Source organism: Octopus sinensis, linkage group LG16 (assembly GCF_006345805.1).
Source record: "Octopus sinensis linkage group LG16, ASM634580v1, whole genome shotgun sequence".
In the NCBI taxonomy this organism is placed as follows: domain Eukaryota; kingdom Metazoa; phylum Mollusca; class Cephalopoda; order Octopoda; family Octopodidae; genus Octopus; species Octopus sinensis.
This window is the reverse complement of record NC_043012.1, coordinates 13,120,730-13,141,789: the sequence shown is the minus strand read 5'-3', so window position 1 is coordinate 13,141,789 and position 21,060 is coordinate 13,120,730. Positions and strand designations below refer to the sequence as shown.

The 21,060-nt window shown below is 36.2% G+C and overlaps 1 protein-coding gene across 1 annotated transcript in view; it reads left to right on the top strand.

Annotated features, from left to right (window-relative positions):
* Window positions 1-2,078: 2,078 nt before the first annotated feature.
* The window catches only part of LOC115220560, a 157,215-nt gene continuing 138,233 nt past the window's right edge, over window positions 2,079-21,060 (top strand). The window contains exon 1 of the mRNA XM_029790706.2: window positions 2,079-2,392. The gene's annotated coding sequence lies outside the window, so the exon portion shown is untranslated. The remainder of the gene's footprint in view (window positions 2,393-21,060) is intronic.

Sequence of the window (21,060 nt, the reverse complement as noted above, 5' to 3'; positions counted from 1 at the left end):
ACGTTCACACGCACGCACATATATTTCATGCGGTGTATATATATATATTATATATATATATATATTATATATATATATATGTGTGTGTGTATGTATATTTGTATGTTTGGGTGTGTATACATATATATATGTATGTGTATGTGTGTTTGTGTGCGTGTGTATGTACAGGCATTCATGAAGTGTTGTAAGGTAATACAGGGATACACGTGTAACTATACCTATACACATAGGCAGTAATATATCTACATCTGCAGCCATGCAAAGAGACTTACAGACGTATGTTTACATACATATACTTTAACACGAGCCACGTCACTGTCATAAACCCCGCATACGCGCCCTGCTTAATGCCGAATATTTTTCAATGCTAGGTTCTATTGTGATATCTAATATTAAACAAATAAATATGAGAGAGTATGTGTTATCTACGTAATAATATATCGCACACATGCATACAACAACGAACCACGCGTTGATAAATTCGAATACCTGTACCTGGCATGTTTTACGACATAACAACTAACCTTTTCAATTACCGAACGAAATAAAGTAGCCACGAACTCTTCGCTTCATTTAAAGTTAAAAGTACGTGATTTGCTGTAGCGTATTTCAGTCACACAGCATCCTGCTGTTCACGGACTGTCCAACCTCAAGTTGAATATGAAGACGACCACCTCTACGACTACCACGACAATCAAATTACTGCTTCAATCGCTAACTTTTCCTCAGATAAACATGCCGCATACACGTTGAACTCTGCGAGTTGGCACATGTGTCTGGCGAACATATTTTGGTTGCAATAAACTAAGGAATTTCTTTGAAAAAGTTATTATTCGCCGCAATATCTATAGTGATTCTAGTAATTGTTCCTTAACTTTATCATTTCTTCTTCTTGTTACTCTTGTTCATTAAGTTTGATCTGATATAATCTTCCGAGAATATGGTGTGCAAAAAATAAATGATTAATACTTGTACAGCATATAGTGTATGTCAGATAAGCGTGCACACACACAGGCACACGCACACACACACATACATACACGCTCACACAGACGCACGCTTACGTACACATACACACAAACGCACACACACGCACGCAGACACACACACACACACACACACATAAGCACACACGCGAACACTTAAGCGCAGAATCATTGTTCCTTTCATTCTTTCAGAAATTTTTTCCTTCGTTCTTTTGCTACATTTATCTTGCTCTCTCTCTACCAACCTAGCTCCCTCCCTTCTTCTTCTTCTTCTTCTTCTTCTTCTTTCTTCTTCTTCTTCTTCTTCTCTTCTTCTTCTTCTTCTTCTTCTTCTTCTTCTTCTTCTTCTTCTTCTTCTTCTTCTTCTTCTTCTTCTTCTTCTTCTTCTTTCTCTCTCTCTCTCTATCTACCTATCTATCGTCATTCTGTGTTTATGTATATATATATATATATGTGTGTGTGTGTGTGTGTTATACTAATACATCAATTTGTTTTGTACACCACCTGTCTACGTCTTTTGTTTTTTTCATAAACTCTCCATATATATATGGAGAGTATACGTACATGTATATGCATATATATGTATGTATATTTGTAAGTATGTATGTATGAATATACTTTACGTATGTATAAGAATGTATAATTTCGCTCACACCTGATATTCGTATTTAAGCCAAATAAAAAAATGTGTAGAACATACAGATATAAAGATTAAAATAAATATATGTCATAAACGGGCCGATACACTCACGCACACACACACATACACACACCACTAAGACGCACATATTCTTTATACAGTTCCTCAGTATATTTCCTTCTGTGTATGGCTGTCTTCACTTAGAGACACAATATGCAAATACAAACATACATATAGAGACATACATGTATGCATAATAAATATATATATATATATATATACATACATAAATATATATATATACATACATAATATATATTTATATACATACATAAATATATATATATATATATATATATATATATATATATATATATGATATATATGTATATACATACATCCATACATACGTACATATAGACCACTATACCAATATTATACATAGCATCGTTGTATATTTCTGCGAATCAGACGATTATGCGATAAGGAGAGGCTCGGACTCACTCTCTTACTCTCATCTTCTCCTCGTTCCCGCGCTGTCTCTTCTCTCTCCATCAGCCACTCTGTCTTCGTATCATTTTCTCTTCTTCGCTCGTGTATCCCTTTACGTTTTACGTTTGGTGTCTCTTCTGCGCTCTGTCTATTTCGCTCTGTATAAATCAGCTGTTATTACTGTGCCGTATAACTAACAGGACACTACTGACAATATTTTACTGTTCAAAGGAATCAAACTTCTACTAATATTACAATTCTTTGTATAGCCGAGGTAAGTGACGTTTCACATTTTTGTTTATGTTTTAGAATTTCTTCTTGTTTATCAACGACGAATATCGGTAGAGATGTAGGATGCATGTTTGTGGTTTTTCATGTTAACTTTCTTAAATTTCGAAGAGAAAATAATCGAAAGAAAAAAATTAGGTACCTGCCGGTAATAATTGCGCGGCAGGGCAGTTCGGCGGCGCTACCTTATACTAGTGAATGGTTATTATTTATTAGATACAGCGGGTTGTGAGGATGAGTGCATGTCGCGGTTTCAATTCCCGGTTGTAACTAGCGCGTTGGTATATTTGTTATATGTGGTGAGGTGGTAGAATATTTACCGCGTCGGAATAAATGCTTAGCGATAGTACGTCTATGTTTTCTGCTCTAAGTTGGAATACCACCGAGGTCGACCTTGCTTTTCATCCTGTCGGGCTCGATAGAATAAGTACCAGGTACATACTGAGATCAATGTAACTGAATAATCCCTGCATTTGTGCTACGAGTTGAAACAAATCTATTTCTTAACACACACACACACACACACACACAGATATATATATATACACACACACATATATATGTATATATACGCACACATATATACTAATGCTTTTTTTTCTGTGGAAAGTTCTATATATATATATATAAAATATTCACATCAAACTGAATTTCTCAATGATATTGTACAGTATAAGTTTATTATAACTTTTACAATATATGTGTAGAGTGACTTAGAAGTTTTATCCTGCTGGCCTATATATATATATATATATATATATATGCGTGTGTGTGTGTGTTTGTGTACATATAATAATTTCACACACACATACACACACACACTCGCACACACATATATATATATATATATATATTCACCAACTAATTACGAACGTCTGAAATCCTATACCGTGTGGTGCATCCCGGTATGTTAGGGCATTTCTGCGTATGGAAAACAATCGAATTTACGTGTACTTGATATCAATATATATCCTTTTCTACACGTCACACAGCCCGAAATTTGGGGGGATGGGGCCAGCCGATTAGATCGACACCAGTATGCAACTGGTACTTAATTTATCGATTCCGAAATGATGAAAGGCAAAGTCGACCTCGGCGGAATTTGAACTCAGAACATAAAGACAGACGAAATACCTATTTTTATTTCTTTACTACCCACAAGGGGCTAATTAACACAGAGAGGACAAACAAGGAGAGACAAACGGATTAAGTCGATTATATCGACCTCAGTGCGTAACTGGTATTTAATTTATCGACTCCGAAAGGATGAAAGGCAAAGTCGACCTCGGCAGAATTTGAACTCAGAACGTAACAGTAGACGAAATACGGCTAAGCATTTCGCACGGTGTTCCAACTTTTCTGCCAGCTCGCAGCCTTATCATGTATAAATATTGAAATTATGAATAGTTTCCAATATTGACCCATGAACAGCAATTTTAAGGACCAACGCTAATTATTTACGATACAGGTGTTGATTGACTTAGAAGTTTTATATCCTGCTGGACTTTATATATATATATATATATATATGCGTGTGTGTGTGTGTGTGTGTGTGTGTGTGTGTTGTGTGTGTGTGTGTGTGTGTGTGTGTGTGTGTGTGTGGTGAGTGTGTGTGTACATAGAATAATTTCACGCACATACACGCACACACACACACGCGCGCATATATTCACCAACGAATTACGAAAGTATGAAATCCAATATTTTTTATTGCTCCGAAATATGAAAGAAATATTGACCCCGGCAGGATTTATAATGTACAATAAAAATTCATTCAAACTAACTATACATCCTTGATTCATAGTGCAGAGTGCTCTGTTTTCAAGTCTGTATAGAAGATAAAAAGTTTATTCTAAAGCACCATCTCTAGCACAAGGTATCCTAAACCGGCAATTATATACATTTGTGCTTGCTTATAAATAGGCTATATAATTTGTGTTAAAATTTATTTCTATAAAATACTCCAAGTATCAAGGGTGAGCGTCGAACAATATTTTCTCTGGTACTTCAGTTTTTCATTCTATATTTTTTTAAATCACAACCATTTCTACTAAGCCTTTTACATTTCAAAGGTGTAAAAAACAAATTATGATTCTCGTGATATATCATCGTATTTCATGGCATATAAACGAATGTCGTATTCGACGGCATATAAATGAACATCGCGGCGAGTCCTATACGCGATGCCAGGCATATATTACATATTGTAATGCACATTCATTATGTGTAGCGTGTAGTATGTCGTAAAATACGCTAAGACCGGCGGTGAGTTGGCAGAATCGTTAGGACGCCGGGCGAAATGCTTAGCGGTTTTTCGTCTGCCGCTACGTTCTGAGTTCAAATTCAGCCGAGGTCGACTTTGCCTTTCATCCTTTCGAGGTCGATAAATTAAGTACCAGTTATGCACTGGGATCGAGGTAATCGACTTAATGCCTATGTCTGTCCTTGTTTGTCCCCTCTATGTTTAGCCCCTTGTCGGTAATAAAGAAATCGGTATGTAACCGAGAAAATATAAAAAATAAAAAAAAAAAAAATATTAGCTAAACCTTCAGTTTAAATTTTTCAAATTAACAAGAGAAGAAAAAGAAATAAAAACGTGCTACTCCCTCACGTTACTACAAAAGCATTGCAATAGGTGAGAAGTTATCGGTAACTTCGCTTCGTTGTAGACTTCGATTTCACTTAGCAAATAAGTTGATGGGGGGGGGGGGTGCGGCATGTCGTGGCTAAATCATACATGTATGTTTATGTCGCCGTAGTTAAACAATGGCTAGTTGCCAATTGAATGTGGAGTAGTTGCTATGAAAACTTAATTACCTCAATTAATCATCATTCTCAAACATAAATCAATATATGGATAAGACATACATAGGTATATACACACGTAAATACATTCACACGGAAACAAACAAGAACATATATTTTCCAATTCCTCTCTGTCTCCCTCTTTCTCTCACCCTCTGTCTCTATCTCCGACTCTCTCTGTCTCTCTGTCTCTTTTCCCCCACATCTCTCTCTCTCTCTCTCTCTCTCTCTCTCTATATATATATATATAATATATATATATATAATATATATATGCATGTATATAGACACGCACACACAAAAAGACATAGTTATAATGTTACGTATGTATATATATATATATATATATATAACATTATACATATATATATATATTTACGTTCTCATAACCATGCTTACATGCATACATGCATACACTCATAACCCTCAGGTGGTTCCGTAATCGAATTATGCTCCAGTAACAGATGTTAAATGGTTAATAATTAAATTTTCAGAGGATCCGGACTGCTTAGTGACCATATATTGACTTCCGGACATAGAGAGAAAAAATGATGTGATTATAACATCAAGACATTCTCCTAAGGTATTTCTGATATATGAATGTAAGTGTATTCAAACGGCAACGACCGCGAATTGTGTTCGGTCACAATAACAATATTACAATTCTATATTTAAGAGATGAGGTATTATGTACCTTAAATACATTATTTACATTTGACGGATATTTGTCTTCATCAACGTTTCGGCTGATATAACCTCCAGCCTTCCTCAGGTGTCTTGGAGAAATTTCGAACCAGGTTTCTCATTCGGGGTTCTTATTGTCATTATTCAGGTCATTGCTTAGGAACGAACTCGGAATCTTGGGTTAGTAGCCCGAGCTCTTAAACACTACACCATATGCCCACGGGCATATATATATATATATATATATATATGTGTGTGTGTGTGTGTGTGTGTGTGTGTGTGTGTGTGTGTGTATGTATGTATGTATATATATATGCATGCATGTGTATATATAAACATGGATGTATATATATATAGTTAATCCAAACATGAACAAAGAGAAAACACAACAATGCGAGGACGTTGAACGAGTATAGTGTTATTGTTATTGGACGCTCAGTAAATGAAAGAAAGAAGGAGTATTTAACGTTTCGAGCGGAGCTCTTCGTCAGAAACATAGGAAAAGGAAAGAATCTAAGGAAGGGAAGGCGGAGAAAGAAAGAAAGAAAATCGCCAACGATACAGCCGCGGTCACACATTTTGAAACACACACACACATGCACACACACACACACACACAAATGTATATATATATATATACATATATATATATTATATACATATATATATATATACATATATATATGTACACGCACAAACATGAATATGAGAAGAGCGATTGCATAAATCGTACCCCCAAGGGTATTGTTTTTATCCCCGTGTTTGATCCATTGATTGATGTAAAACCTGTGTCTGAGCGTTTCATCTGCAGTATATTTCTTACACAGAAGAAGACACCCACTCAACACATACACCCACATAAACACACTTGTAATACATAATATATATTTTTATGTAACCACTGATATATATATATATATATATATATATATATATATATATATATATATATATATTCATATTTTTACACACACATGCATACACACAGATCTCTCTCTCTCTCCCTTTCTTTCTCCCTCACTTTCTCTCTCTGTATATATATACATATAGATATACATATATATATATAGTGTATTATCCCGTGATGGCAAGATAAACAACAAAAAAGGGTCCTCCATCTGGTGAAAGGAAAACATTACTTAACAAATACAGTAAATATTTTATTTTGTGAGCTAATAATGTTATCAGGAGATGAAAACAATTCAAACGTGTTATAAAATGATGTCAGAGTTGTTTATATCGCATCAAAGTCTTGGTACCCCATAAGAAAATATATACTGAGTTTATTAACTATTGTTTCTTGAGCGTGTGCGTAGTATGCTCCTGTTTTTGTGCACACTATCGCTTCACAACCAATTCTAATGCATTTAAGCCCCCGTATCTTAGCGTTTCGGCTTAAGAGATCAACAGCCTTACAAAAATAAGTTCTGGAGTATGTTTTTTCGAATAGAAGGCCGTACTCCAGCATGGTCGCAGTCAAATGGCTGAATCAAGTATATATATATATAATATATATATATATATATATATATATATATATATGACCATACGCAAATGGTTTGAACGTTGCACTCACGATCGAGAGATTGTGCTTTGGATTGGACGATGAGTTTTCTTCTTCAGTCAAATACATCAGTTTTGTGTGTGGCAGATTGTGCAGTTAGTTAGTTAGTTAGTTAATTTTTTGGCTCAAAAAGCAAAAAGTAAGCCCATGTAGGGGGGACATGGAGTTATGTACAGGGTGGTGTTCATGTAAAGAGTTCAGACAACTTGAGGTCAAGGGAGACTTTGAACGGAGCGGTCGTCGGCATCTTCACCATCTCGTCTGGCAGCTTATTCCACAGATCCGCAACCCGGACGGAGAAAGCCCCTCTCCTTCGATTGAGATGAAATCGTCGCAGATAGAACTTTTCGGAATGACCCCGCAGCCGACGCTCTGGAGCAGGAGTGAAGAACAGCTCTTTCGAGAGGTTACATTTTCCGCTTATAATGTTGTGAGCAAGAATGAGATCTCCACGGCGTCGTCGTTTTAATGTCGATTTTAGAGACGGTGTTAGCATATCAGGGACGAAACGTTTGCTCACTGTGAACACATTACGTTTGCGATTGGTTTGTTTATAATCTTTCCTGGTAAAAACACTAGGACTGACATTTTTGGGGAGGGGACCAGTTTGATTACGTCAATCCCAGCGCGTAACAGTTGCTTAATTTATCGAACCTGGAGGATGAAAGGCAAACTCAACCTCGGCGACATTTGAATTCAGAACGCGATAATGATAATAATAATAATAATAATAATAATAATAATAATAATAATAATAATTATAATCATTCTACTATGGAAGCAAGCCTGAAATTTGAGAAGAGGAGACTAGTCGATTACATCGACACCAACGCTTCACGGTACTTAATTCATCAAGTTATCCAAATCAGAATTTGAACACAAAATGTGAAGACAGACGAACCACTGTTAAGCATTTGAAAATCATAATAATAAGCATGAGTACGTGTGTTTTGAGGGGACATTGTATAGGTTCTGTAGGAGCACTGGCATCGATTGTGAGGATTGGAAATAATTTCCTGCCATAAATGAGACCACCAAATACATGAAACATGATATTTGATACGACTTCTCTGAATCACTGAGATATTAGGAATTGTAGCTTCCTTTGATTAAGTTGAATATTACACACACGCTCACACACGCGTGATATGTGTGCGTGTGTGTGTGTATCTGTGTATGCAGAGACAGAGAAAGTGAAGAAACCTTAGGACAGTCGACTCTCTGGACTGCTTAAAATAATAAACATCACAAATGTAAAGCAACGGAATCACTCAAGATGTGAAACTTGTACTTATTGATAGTGAATATAATTGATGATAGTTTCCTAATATTGGTGTATCATTCTTGATACTACCATGTTTCAGAATAACTCATGACAATCAAATTCCGTACACTTTGCAGTATCAACTTTTGCTTGCCATAAATTATCTATATTTCACACCTTTCATCTTTCTGCTATTTACAAATATTACCCCCCATATCTATTATCAGTGAATATTTAACATGCCAAAACCGAATATTTTATTCCAGCAATTTACAACTTATGCCTAAGCGACGAAGTCTGAAAAATTATAATTAACTGTATGAATGCCATAGTGTTACAGAACGTTAGATCACATTAAAAGCTTTGGCTTAATTTGTTGTATCGTGCACTGTTGGAAACAATTTGACTTTCATCGATTTGATCTCTATGAAATAGGTACCCTCCCCCCTGTATAACAGCCATTCTATCAACAGTGGAACGGTAATTAACATTGTCGATATATTTGGAAAGAGGGGAAATGGTGGTATTTAAAATGTAAATCAATACAAACGAAAGTAAATAGTATAGGCATATAATATATGTATCAGCCAGCTCTTTAAATGTAAGATTTTGACAATTCACTTTTTTATTGACTAATCGTGGCTCTTTTGAGTATTACAAGGTCTCTAGTGTTATAAATAATCTTAGATTTTGAGTCAAATTTTCTTCTTCATGTTTGGTTTCCTAAACTTACTCCGCACGTAACAAGTGCAGTTCTTTTGTAATCAGCCTGATTCATTACTGTTCTAGAAAATAGAAAATACACATAGTAGCAAAAGAGCAGGATATAATATTTAACCTGAGTTTGACCAGTTGGCATAAATATCAGTTTACTCTGAAAGATAATTACTATTTTACCTGTATGATTTCAGTTGAAGTTCAAATGTTTCGGGCAATATATTTCGGGCAATTAAATTTTGGGAAGCAGAATAGTTGTGAAAATATTATTCTAGTTCAAGCTAATACATATTTTAATGCTATGTAATACATTTATAATACATGTAATACATTTATAATACATGTAATACATTATTTCTTAAACTGGCGTACTGGCGCAATAGCCCAGTGGTTAGGGCAGCAGACACGCGGTTAGAGGACCGCGGTTTCGATTCCCAAACCGGGCGTTGTGTGTGTTTATTGAGCGGAAACACCTAAAACCTCCACGAGGCTCCTAGGGGGTGGTGGCGACCCCAGTTGTACTCTTTCGACACAATTTTCTCTCTATTCCTACTTCTTGAGTAACGCTGCGATGGACTGGCGTTCCGTCCAGCTGCGGGGGGGGGGACACATACGTCACAGAAACCAGGAAACCGGGCCCATGAGCCTGGTTAGGCTTGAAAAGGCGACAATTTATTTCTTAAATTAATTACAAACATGCAAACAATAATAGTTAATTTTAAGGATAGTTCATTCAATTTTTGCCATTCATCATACTTGGCTTTGTTGCTGAAATAAATTAAAAAAATAGCATGCATAACGGACTCATCTCTAATCAGAATATTTTTACTTGAGCCTGAATGTGTTTGTGAATTAGGAATTAAATCTTGAAAGGCACGGGACAGTTAAATATAACTAATTTGAATCAAAGCTATTTCTTGTTAATTGCAGCTTCATTTCTTTGGGAAAATATCGATGGAACATTTTAAAATTTTCCGTGACAAAAATTATTTTTAACCTTATTCATTGGGATTTCTTGGCAAACAACACATGTTTACTTGGCAGTTAATGAAGTTGAGAAAATTTGAATGATATATATTTCCCTGTGACATTTTATGTCCATGCAAAGTATGGTTCCGAATTAAAAGGAAAAAAAACACGAGAATAGAAATAATAAAATTAGATTAATAAAAATTCAGTGCTAAAGTCGCATTCCACATGATATCAAGAAAGACGATATGATGTACTTTAAATGTAGCAAGTCTTAGTGAACAATTCAAACGGTGTATTTGTGGAATAAAATCGCGGTTGCAATTTGATATTCCTTCTAAAATATCTTCAAATTGTTGAATTTAATCTTCATTTATCCCTGACTACTATATGTGTTCATATAATACTATATAATACGTTTATATAATTTGAGCCTGTTTTATTTTCGATAATTCTCAGCTCTACATATGTGAGTGACAGACTGACTACAGATTTCTATTATGATGTCCTGAAAGCTTTCATGCGATAGAAAGTCGAAAAATGATTTAATGTATTCTATAACCATTATTTCACAATACAATGAGCTAATAATATAAATTGCAAATCAATTAAATTACACTATAACGCAGTATTAGCAGAATTTTAACAGCATCCCTTTCACGAAATATTTAGCTGAATTTAGTTAGACAATTTACATTCCGGTTTTTGTTTTTAGTCCCAAACCAAATATTTTGCCTAGTGTCTAAGTAGATCATATATTTGTTAATGATATTGTTCCTTGTCCCTTTCCTATGAAATCTAAAGTCTTTTTAAGCATAACATGGTTTTGTATATGCTTCTACCTATTTTTGTTTACCCCTCATACTGATGTAGATTATTTAATTCTCAGGTACCTATGGTAAATATATCTAATCTTTGTTTAGGGAGGATTACAAATATAAATCTACCTTAAGTTTTAAGGTGGTGTTTGAAACAAGATTTAGCTGCCATTTTCGAACTTACTGGTTCACTCGCGGGTTCGCTCGCTGAGTCCTTCTCGTCAGAGTCGATAATAGATCTGTCAGTAATAGACTAGATTCAAAACAGACATTTGTTTTCACGACATTTGGAACATTAGTTCCATTCAATATGAATTTGAGTTTCATTCAAGGATTTATTACGTCATCAGGAGTTTTACGATATGCACTCTCATATTGCCGAAGTCAAACACTCTTATGTTCAATCCGAAACTTCACCTCTCAGATTCATTCTTCACTAGAACTGGAAGGGAATTTACAAGGAAAATTCCGAACTCCTCCAACGTATACGCCATCTTACAGTTACATTCACGTCCTAGGAAAGTGTTGAATTTCCTGTATTTCATTGTTGTACATGCACATAACACGCCGATCACAATAGCAGAAAATCGACTATACCTGTTCTGTTTCAAAAAGGTTTCATCTTGCAGTTCACTGGAGTAAATTTACGGCGGAATAATAGTAAAGTGACAATATATAAAAATTTAACTACCAACATTTAAATCATTCTAAAAGCGTAAAGTCATAAACCTGGCGACGAAAATCAAATAGAGACTACATACCACGCAAACAGACTTGCATATATATATGTGTGTGTGTGTGTTTGTGTGTGTTTGTGTGTGTGTGTGTATGTGTGTGTATGTGTGTGTGTGTGTATGTGACTCTGTGTGTGTCTGTTGTGTTCGCAAGAAAGTAATTTGGTTTTTTAGTGTGAAATGAAAGTCATTTTTTTTTTCATACAAAGAATGTACTTTAAACAATTATATACTTTCCATTTTGTTCGACTATCTTTTGCTGCCTTTCCGGAAATTGCATGATTCCGCGCTCAAAAAACGTTTGGTCGTTAGCCAAAAATTGAAGTGAGATTTCAGGTCATCATTATTGAAGATTACAATTCAAAGAATTTTGCAAACTTCATAGTAATTGGTAATCTGATGCGGGCAAGGTAATGGCTATATAGTGGATGTGACTTCACTTCCCAACCAAGCTCCAATAATTTTTCACGTGTTAAGAAGGATGTGTGTGGTCTAGTGTTGTCATGGTGGAACACGATTATTTTAGGATTTGCCAATTCCGGTCGTGTTTCTTTGATTACTTACTCCAGATTCATTCGTTGTTGACAGTAAACATGGGAATTGATGGTTTGGTTCCTTGGAAGCAGCTCAAGATATGCAACACCTTTGTAATCCCACCAAATTGAGAACATGACTTTTTTTGATGCAATTCAGATTTCCATGCGATTTATACTGGTTCATTTTGCTTGGATCATTATCGTTATCGATTGATGTTATTGTAGACCATCCATTTGTCATCACTACTGTTGATTCGTTTCAAAGCAAGGTCTATTTTATTGCGATTGAGACGCATATCGCAAATATTGATTCGTTATGCAAAGTGAATCTCTTTCAATTTATGTGGAATCCAAATATCGAGCTTCTAAACGAGTCGAGGACATTGCAAACGATTCTCAATTATTGTGTGTGATACATTTAACCCCTCTGCAATCTATGCCACAGTTAAATGACAATCAGATTAATTTATGGCTCTGATTCGGTCATCAACTTCAGTAGGTCAACCAGATCGTTGGTCATCTTTGAGTGAAACAAATCGCCAGAAATGAATTTTTAAAACCATTTCTGAGATGCGCGTTCTGTTAAGCAATCAGTACTATAAACTTGACATATCTCTTTATGAGTATCAGCAGCATTCTCACTTTTGCGGAAAAATAACATAGGAAATTATTACAAAAATCGAAATTGCCTTCTTGCCAATCCAATATATAATGTACGTAGATATAGATATAGATAGATAGATAGATAGATAGATAGACAGACAGGCAGGCAGACAGACAGACAGACCGACAGACCGACAGACCGACAGACAGACAGACAGACAGACAGACAGATAGATAGATAGATAGACAGACAGACAGACAGACAGACAGACAGACAGACATATAGATAGATAGATAAATGGATGGATGGATGGATGGATGGATGGATGGATAGATCGATCGATCGATAACTTTATTGGCCCCACAGGGCTGAACACAGAGGAGACAAATACAAACGTAGAGCTTTTCTTTTCGAAAATGGAAAAGAAAAAGGTAAAAAAGAGAAAAAATGTAAAATTCCGATCAAAAGGGGTAGGGAAAAAATAAAAGGCTATCAAATGGGATCGTGTATTACAGAAGAAAGTTTTAAAACGTAAGAAGCAAGATTAGGTTCATGAGTGGAAAGAAAAACCTACGGAAAAGACCACGGTAACCTCAGGAGGTAATAAACACATGATAAACACAAAGTACTCTCTTTCTTACTCTTTTTACGATTACAGGATCATGGGTTTCGTCGCCCGCACGTAACAGCAGCCGTTCGGCATAAGCCCACAGGTGCGAAATAGTCGGACACTGCACGAGTGCGTGCAGAATGGCTTCATCGCTCTGACCGCATCTCGGGCAAGTCAGTCTAGTGTGTCTCGAACTGTGCCTGTAGAGCTTATCCCGAACGGATAATGCCACTCAATAGCACTGCCAGGCCAGAGATCTTTGTTGATTGTCCATAGGTCCCGGCCCGAAAGTTCTTCTGAACAGACCGGTCACGTGATCCTCGTCGACGCCCAAATTCTTCCCGAGAACGTCGTCACACCTCCATATGGTTCCAGGTTCAGTCCCACTGTGTGGCACCTTCGATAACTGTCTTCTACTATAGCTTAGGGTCAACTAAAGCGTTATAGCTGAATTTGGTAGACGGAAAGAAGCTCGTATATATTTCTGTGTATGCGTCTGTATTTGACTCCCATCATCGTTTGACCACCGACGTTGGTCTGTTTATTTACTAGCACCTTAGCGGGTCGGCAAAATAGACCGATAGAATATGTACTAGACTTACAAAGAATAAATCATGGGGTCAATTTCTTCGACTAAACCATTTTAAGGTGGAGCATAACACCGCCATAATGAAGATGACTGAAACGAGTCAAAGAATGAAAAACAGAAGAATATAAATATCCCGCGATGAAATGTGTAATACTTTTTTTAAAGTTTGGAATTCTTGGTGTAAACTACGTGTACCGATCGTCTGTCGATTGTCGACACATGTTATCTAATGGAAGCAAAACAACTATTGTGGGTGGATAAACGAAGCCTATGATGTCAGGAATTTACAGAAGACAATAATAATCCTTGCTTGTCCATGATGCTTCAGTTCTAATAACAACAATATTTTTTGCTGATTTACTGACTATAATAACGATTCTGAGTGAAAGAATTTTTTTTCACGTAATAAAGAGTTACGAAGATCAAAGGTAAATGCACTTGAAATGCATTTTATCTTCTGCCACCTTACTGTATAATTTCAGAGCCTCAATTGATTAAAACTAGTGCATTATGTATATTATACATGATAGTTATTATATAAATTAGATATCAAATACGTTAGCGACACAGATATCGATTTGGTTCAACCAGTAAATAGTTTTATGCCTAAGTGTTCTCTTATCAAAGCAGCCGGGTAAATATCAATATTATTGCATTTGTTATTAATAAAATTAATGCAAGAGTTGTACTATGGTTCGATATATAAATCATATTCATCAACTGAAAAAAAATATTACTCTTATGATGACACAAAATTTGAAATCGTCTTCTGTAACTTTTACGCTTGAATCGATCAGGTAGTGAGTCTAAAATTTTTACTTGGACAGCGACAAGACATTATGACCAAACGTAGGTCACCTATATTTTCAGTGTCTTCCTCAGCCTAAACGTAGATGTATTGTTCTTACCATCGTCTGTATTAACATCGCAACAGGGAGATTTTAGTGGAGTACACGAAGAATGGGAAAAGTAAATGAATATTAGCTAGCTCCTAGTGAGCTGTTCGACGTTTTCTGTACGTATTCGGTTTTAAAGAATATGTTCTACTGAACGACTTCCTTTATATACCTTACATGAAACGGAAGTCTTCAGTGATACCTCTAAAACAAAGCAAGATATGTGTTTGAATAACAGCAACGACAGTGGAGGCGAAATGGCCCAGTGGTTAGGGCAGCGGACTCACGGTCGGAGGATCGCGGTTTCGATTCCCTGTCTGGGCGTTGTGTGCTTTTATTGAGCGAAAACACCTAAAGCTCCACGAGGCTCCGGCAGGGGTGGTGGCGACCCGTGTTGTGCTCTCTCACTCTTTCTTTCTGTTTCTTGACCCCGAATTCCTACGCAACCACTGAGCCTGGATGCGCATTCATCCATCCGTCGATGCACTCGGTGTCGGGGGTTGACCTACTTTCTCTTCTGCGGGTCTTACGAATAGCAAAGACCACGTTTCGGACTTCTCCCACTGGGACGAAGACCGCATCGCTCAACGGCAAATTTCAAATGATTTCTCTACTTTTATTTATGAGTATATAATTTGAATATTTACCTAAGAACGTGGTAGAAGCATGCAATCGGATATATAATTGATCTTTCTCTTTGATACATCATCACAAAATTTCTGCAGTAAATCACTGATAATATTTTTCCGATAATCCATTCCCCTTACTTTGTTACTATAGATTTCGACAGCATAAAAGTAACTCGCCTGCTGCTTACTTCACATTTTGCTGTTAAAGTAACTACATATTTTTGTTATCCGGTAAAACAATTTTACGCTCGGTTAATCAGTGATTCTATTTTTTAGACCGTTACAAGTTTATATTTCAAACATGTAATGCACAGTTGATAATTTTTTATGAATTTTATTATACGAGAAGAGACAACAAAGTTTTGATATCTGTTGTTTAGACACGCTAATTAATCAATATTCGCTAATTTGGGAGAAATGTAATACTGTGATGTTTAAACGTCCGTTCTTTGCCACAATCTACGTTTAAAAGCGTTGCTTGTCAAGAGATTTTATTTAATATGTGGCAAGCGAGCACATTTATTAAACCAAAGGTAACGTACGGAAATATTACAAACCTCAAAGGATTTTGAATTCAAAATGGAAAGAAAATATAGAATAACATACTCTATCTGGTGTTGTTCAGTTCTATAAATCCAAAGTAGTCTGCTGATTCGATTCCATTATATCAGTGATCCTTGTATTATCGCCACGGAAGAGACTAACGAGAATACCGAATAGAAATGCTTCATGACAAAAGTAGTTAATGAAACATTATTTGTCTTCGGTTATACTTATTATGCCATCTTGATTATAAGTAACCCATCATGATCGCTAACCTTAATTACCTTAGTCAAGTGAAGTTGTCGAAATTTACTAAAGTATTGAATTCAAACATTGTCATAAAATTTGATGCGTTTAGTTGATTTAACTCTCACTAACTCTAGTTTCTTATTTTTGAAGTAAAATAAAAGATAAATAAAAGTAAATAGATAATTGACACTATCTGACTTTGAACCGAAAATGTCGAACAAGGTGAATAAAAACTGCGATGTATTTGATTAATTACGCTACCTTTCTTGTCATTTACATATTACATAACACTGACTTGTCAGTTAATATGTGATTTAAATTATTATCAATAAAATTTCGTCATTTTATTACGGTTCATACATACTTCATGAATGTGTCAATCAGATATGATAATTACAAACGTATTCGTTTTTAACTCATAAAATTGTAGGGAATCAGCGCTGAAATTTTATATCAGAATAAATAAACTTCAGGAATTTGTTTCCTAGATTTGGGCTTCCAGTTGAAATCTACCTCGTGGGTTATTTGCTTGTAGATGAAATAATAGTGATTAGGCAAGCACCTCACTTTATATTAACTCCTATTCATGTTCAATGGCCAATGTATGAGAATAGGTTTACTCCTAAATTAGACACGTGTATGTCAAAATCTTTATTCATGAACAAGATTATTTCAGCATTACATATAACCGCAAATTCCTAGGACCTTAATACCAGAACTAACGAGTTAAAGTTACCCATGATAAAAGATGTTAGCACTGGACAACCCTCTTTATGAATTTGTTTATCAACTCCCTTCCGGAAGCATTTTTATTTTCGAAGTCAAAAGGATTCCTTCTTTCTTAAGGCATTCTCGATATATTATTCACTCTGTTAATTATTGAAGAGTTTGCAAGCAATAACCTGATCCCAGCCGATTTCAGTTGTTACATAGAGAATTGCATATATAATTGGCGCTGGAAGCTTGTCATAGGAGTCTTTATGTAATTTCCTTGTATTGTAGATTCCGAAATATCCTTCAGCTTATTTTTAGAAAATTTCAAATTAGCATGTCTTATCTAATTTATTCAATTATAGCAGATTTTAATTCTTATTGTAAAAGAATTAGAATTAATTATTAAAAACAATGGAAAATACAGAAACATCCTTTTGGCATAATCCTGATATGATTTCTAATATGAAATTTTTTCTTCTAAACGAAGTAGAATTGTAAATTCCAAATTTGCTGTTTAAATGGATTCGTGTTCAGATCTCAGTACGCTTTTCAAGATATGGATTTGACTGAAAAGTTGGTTTCTACCCCATCCGTGTCTCTCCTATCGTGAAAGGAAATCGATATGGATTTATTTATAGAACAATGGAAAACGCAATATTAAAATAAAAATGATTCTTTTAATTGAAATACAATCAACTTCGTACCCTAACAAAGAAAACCTCTTACTGTTATATTTGAACAAGCCTGGTTATTTCACAATCAGGTTGAAAGCAAACGATTAGTTACAATATAAATTGACGCTTAAGATATAATACACAAATTTTATCATAAGAAAACTTATGAACGTTTCTAAATTTCGTATAATACCACATAGTTTGGAATGATGTTGCAGTCGAATAAAACAGGTAACAAATGAGACATTAAACAGTTCTCGCAAGCAGATTGACAGCAAGGTATTATAGTGTAAAATACAGAGGAATATGGGTGGGGTTAAGAGGTAAAGGAATGACCAATATGTAGTAGTATGTTCTAATTGTGTGGCAGAAGAATTAAGGAACATATCTTTGCCCCACAATTAGACTATACTACTACACATTGGTCATTCCTTCACCTCTTACATTCCCCTATCTTTTACACTATAATACCTTTCTCTCTCTATCCCCACTCCTACTTTCAAATCAGCTCCACTGACCACTGACTGATCTATATCATAATTTTTCTTTTTTCTTTATTTCCTTTATTCCTATCTTCAGGGTTTTTATTCTTTATTTTTTTTTTTATTATTTCAATATTTTTACTAATCTTCTCTCTCCTTTCTCTTTCATTTTTTCTTTCTCTCCTCTTTTTCCCCTTTCTTTTCTCTTTATTTCATTCCTCTCTTCCTGTTTTCAATTTGACCAGACTAATACACTCCCTATTTCTAGGTGATTTTAAATACAAATCTTTGACTCTGCAACACTGTATTTATATTCCCTACTGGGAATGACCAAGTTTAAAAACCTGCTGGATCTCACTCATAAGGGAATCTTTCATTGCTTATAAACTCTATATTTGGAAGGATTCATATTAAACTCTGTTGGACATTTGGATTTTACTCGAAAGATATTGGAATATTGCATGTATACCATTATGCCTATAAAACGGATTTACAACTTCAATACCCAGACATATCTTACATCTATTTTCTTTCCTCCACCTCACTCTTTATTTTGTATCACATCTAAACTAACTATGACTTAAATTTCGTCTCACACCGTCTCCGATGAAGGGATATTATTAATTAATACCCTAGAAACAGCTCTACGACCTTCTATCTATAAATGGTCTAATATCTACACAGCCTAATTTTTTTATCTTATAACGCAAAAATTCTTATATACACACGCTGACATAGAACCAACGTTGAAACCTTTATTCGCAATATTACCGAATCTGGAGCTTAAATATTGTCTGTCTACAGCACTTATTCAGCATTACCTAACACCTTTGGGTCTCAATTACACCATTATCTATTATATATATATATATATATATAACGGGAAGCTTTATGAAAATAGACAAAAGACGAAGGCAGGTGGAAAACAAACAAACAATTGTATTAGTATGGCGCTCAGGAAATATAAATAAAACAAGTCTTTAACGTTTCGAGCCTACGCTCTTCAACAGAAAGATACACAGAGAGAAAAAAAACACAGAAAGAAGGAGAGAAAAAAAATGCGTGCAGTAACTAACGAATCAACATGGCGATCTGATTTCGGCCAGAGGTCAAAGATCAAACATGAGACGCGAGAGCGAAATAAGGGGAGATAATAGGGTTGATAATAGGGTTGAATGACCAGCTATTAGTGCGTAGGAGAGGTCTGGACGTGTGTATGTATAGGGTTGGTGTATGTATTAGTATGTATTAGTATGTATAAGGGTGTGTGTGTGTGTGTGTGTGTGTATGAGAGAGTATTAGTGCGTAGGATAGGTCTGGACGTGCGTATGTATGGGGTTGGTGTATGTATTAGTATGTATTAGTACGTATTAGTATGTATAAGTGTGTGTGTGTGTATGAGAGAGTATAAGTGCGTATGAGAGGTCTGGACGTGTGTATGTATAGGGTTGGTGTATGTATTAGTATGTATTAGTACGTATTAGTATGTATTAGTTGGTGTATGTATTAGTATGGCACATCATATATGATGTGATGTGTAAAGTCGTGTGGTGTAGTGAGGAGAAGAGGGGAGGGGAGAAGAGGGGGAGGAGAAGGGGAGGGGAAGGAGAGGGGGATGAGAGGAGGGGGGAGAGGGTAGGATAGGAGGGGGAGAGAGAGGATGGGGAGAAGGAAGGGGTGGAGGAGGGGGAAGGAGGAGAGAGGGAGAGGGGGAGAGGGGAGAGGGGGAGAGGGAAGGAGGGAGGGAGAAAGAGGGAAGAAGGGAAGGGGAGTAGGGGTGAAAGGATGAAGGACTGAAGAAGCAGGGGTCGGGGGGGAAGGATAGGTGAGGAGGGGGGAGAGGGGGTTAGATGAGGAGGGGGGAGAGGGGGTTAGATGAGGAGGGGGAGAGTTGAGACCAAATGGCGTATAAGAGCGAAGAGAGAAGATTAATTTCTGTTCACGGCGCAAACGGGAATCCGGATGGCCTCTGTGTAAGGACAAACCGAACACAGATAGGTGTTGCAAGGAGTGACCGGTGGAGCGGAAATGGCGTGAGACCGGTATGTCGTTCGCAAGGTGGATGTCACGAAGATGTTCCGCGAACCGGTCAGCCAAGCGGCGTCCCGTTTGTCCGATGTACAAGGAATGGCAGAGAGAGCAAGAGACGCAATAGATAATATTGCTGGAGGTGCAGGTGAAGGAGTGGATGATGGGATAGGGTCGATGGTGGGTGCTAGTGAGGAGGGTGGTGTTGGAGAGGTAAGGGCAAGTGCGGCAACGTGGGCGGGAGATGTGTGTGTGTGTGTGTTGTGTGTGTGTGTGTGTGTGTGTGTGTGTGTGTGTGTGTCTACCCACCAACAACGCTTGACAACCGATGTTGGTGCATTTATGTTCCGAACCTTAGCGTTTCGGCAAAAACAATCGATAGAATAAGTACTGTGCTCACAAAACATAAGTCCTGAGGTTGTGTTCTTCGGCTAAATGCCTTTAACTTGGTGCTACGGTATGTCTGCAGTCAAATGACTGAACTATGTTAAAGAATAAAAGAATACATGCAAACATACGTGTATATACATATTTCTCCCTTAATC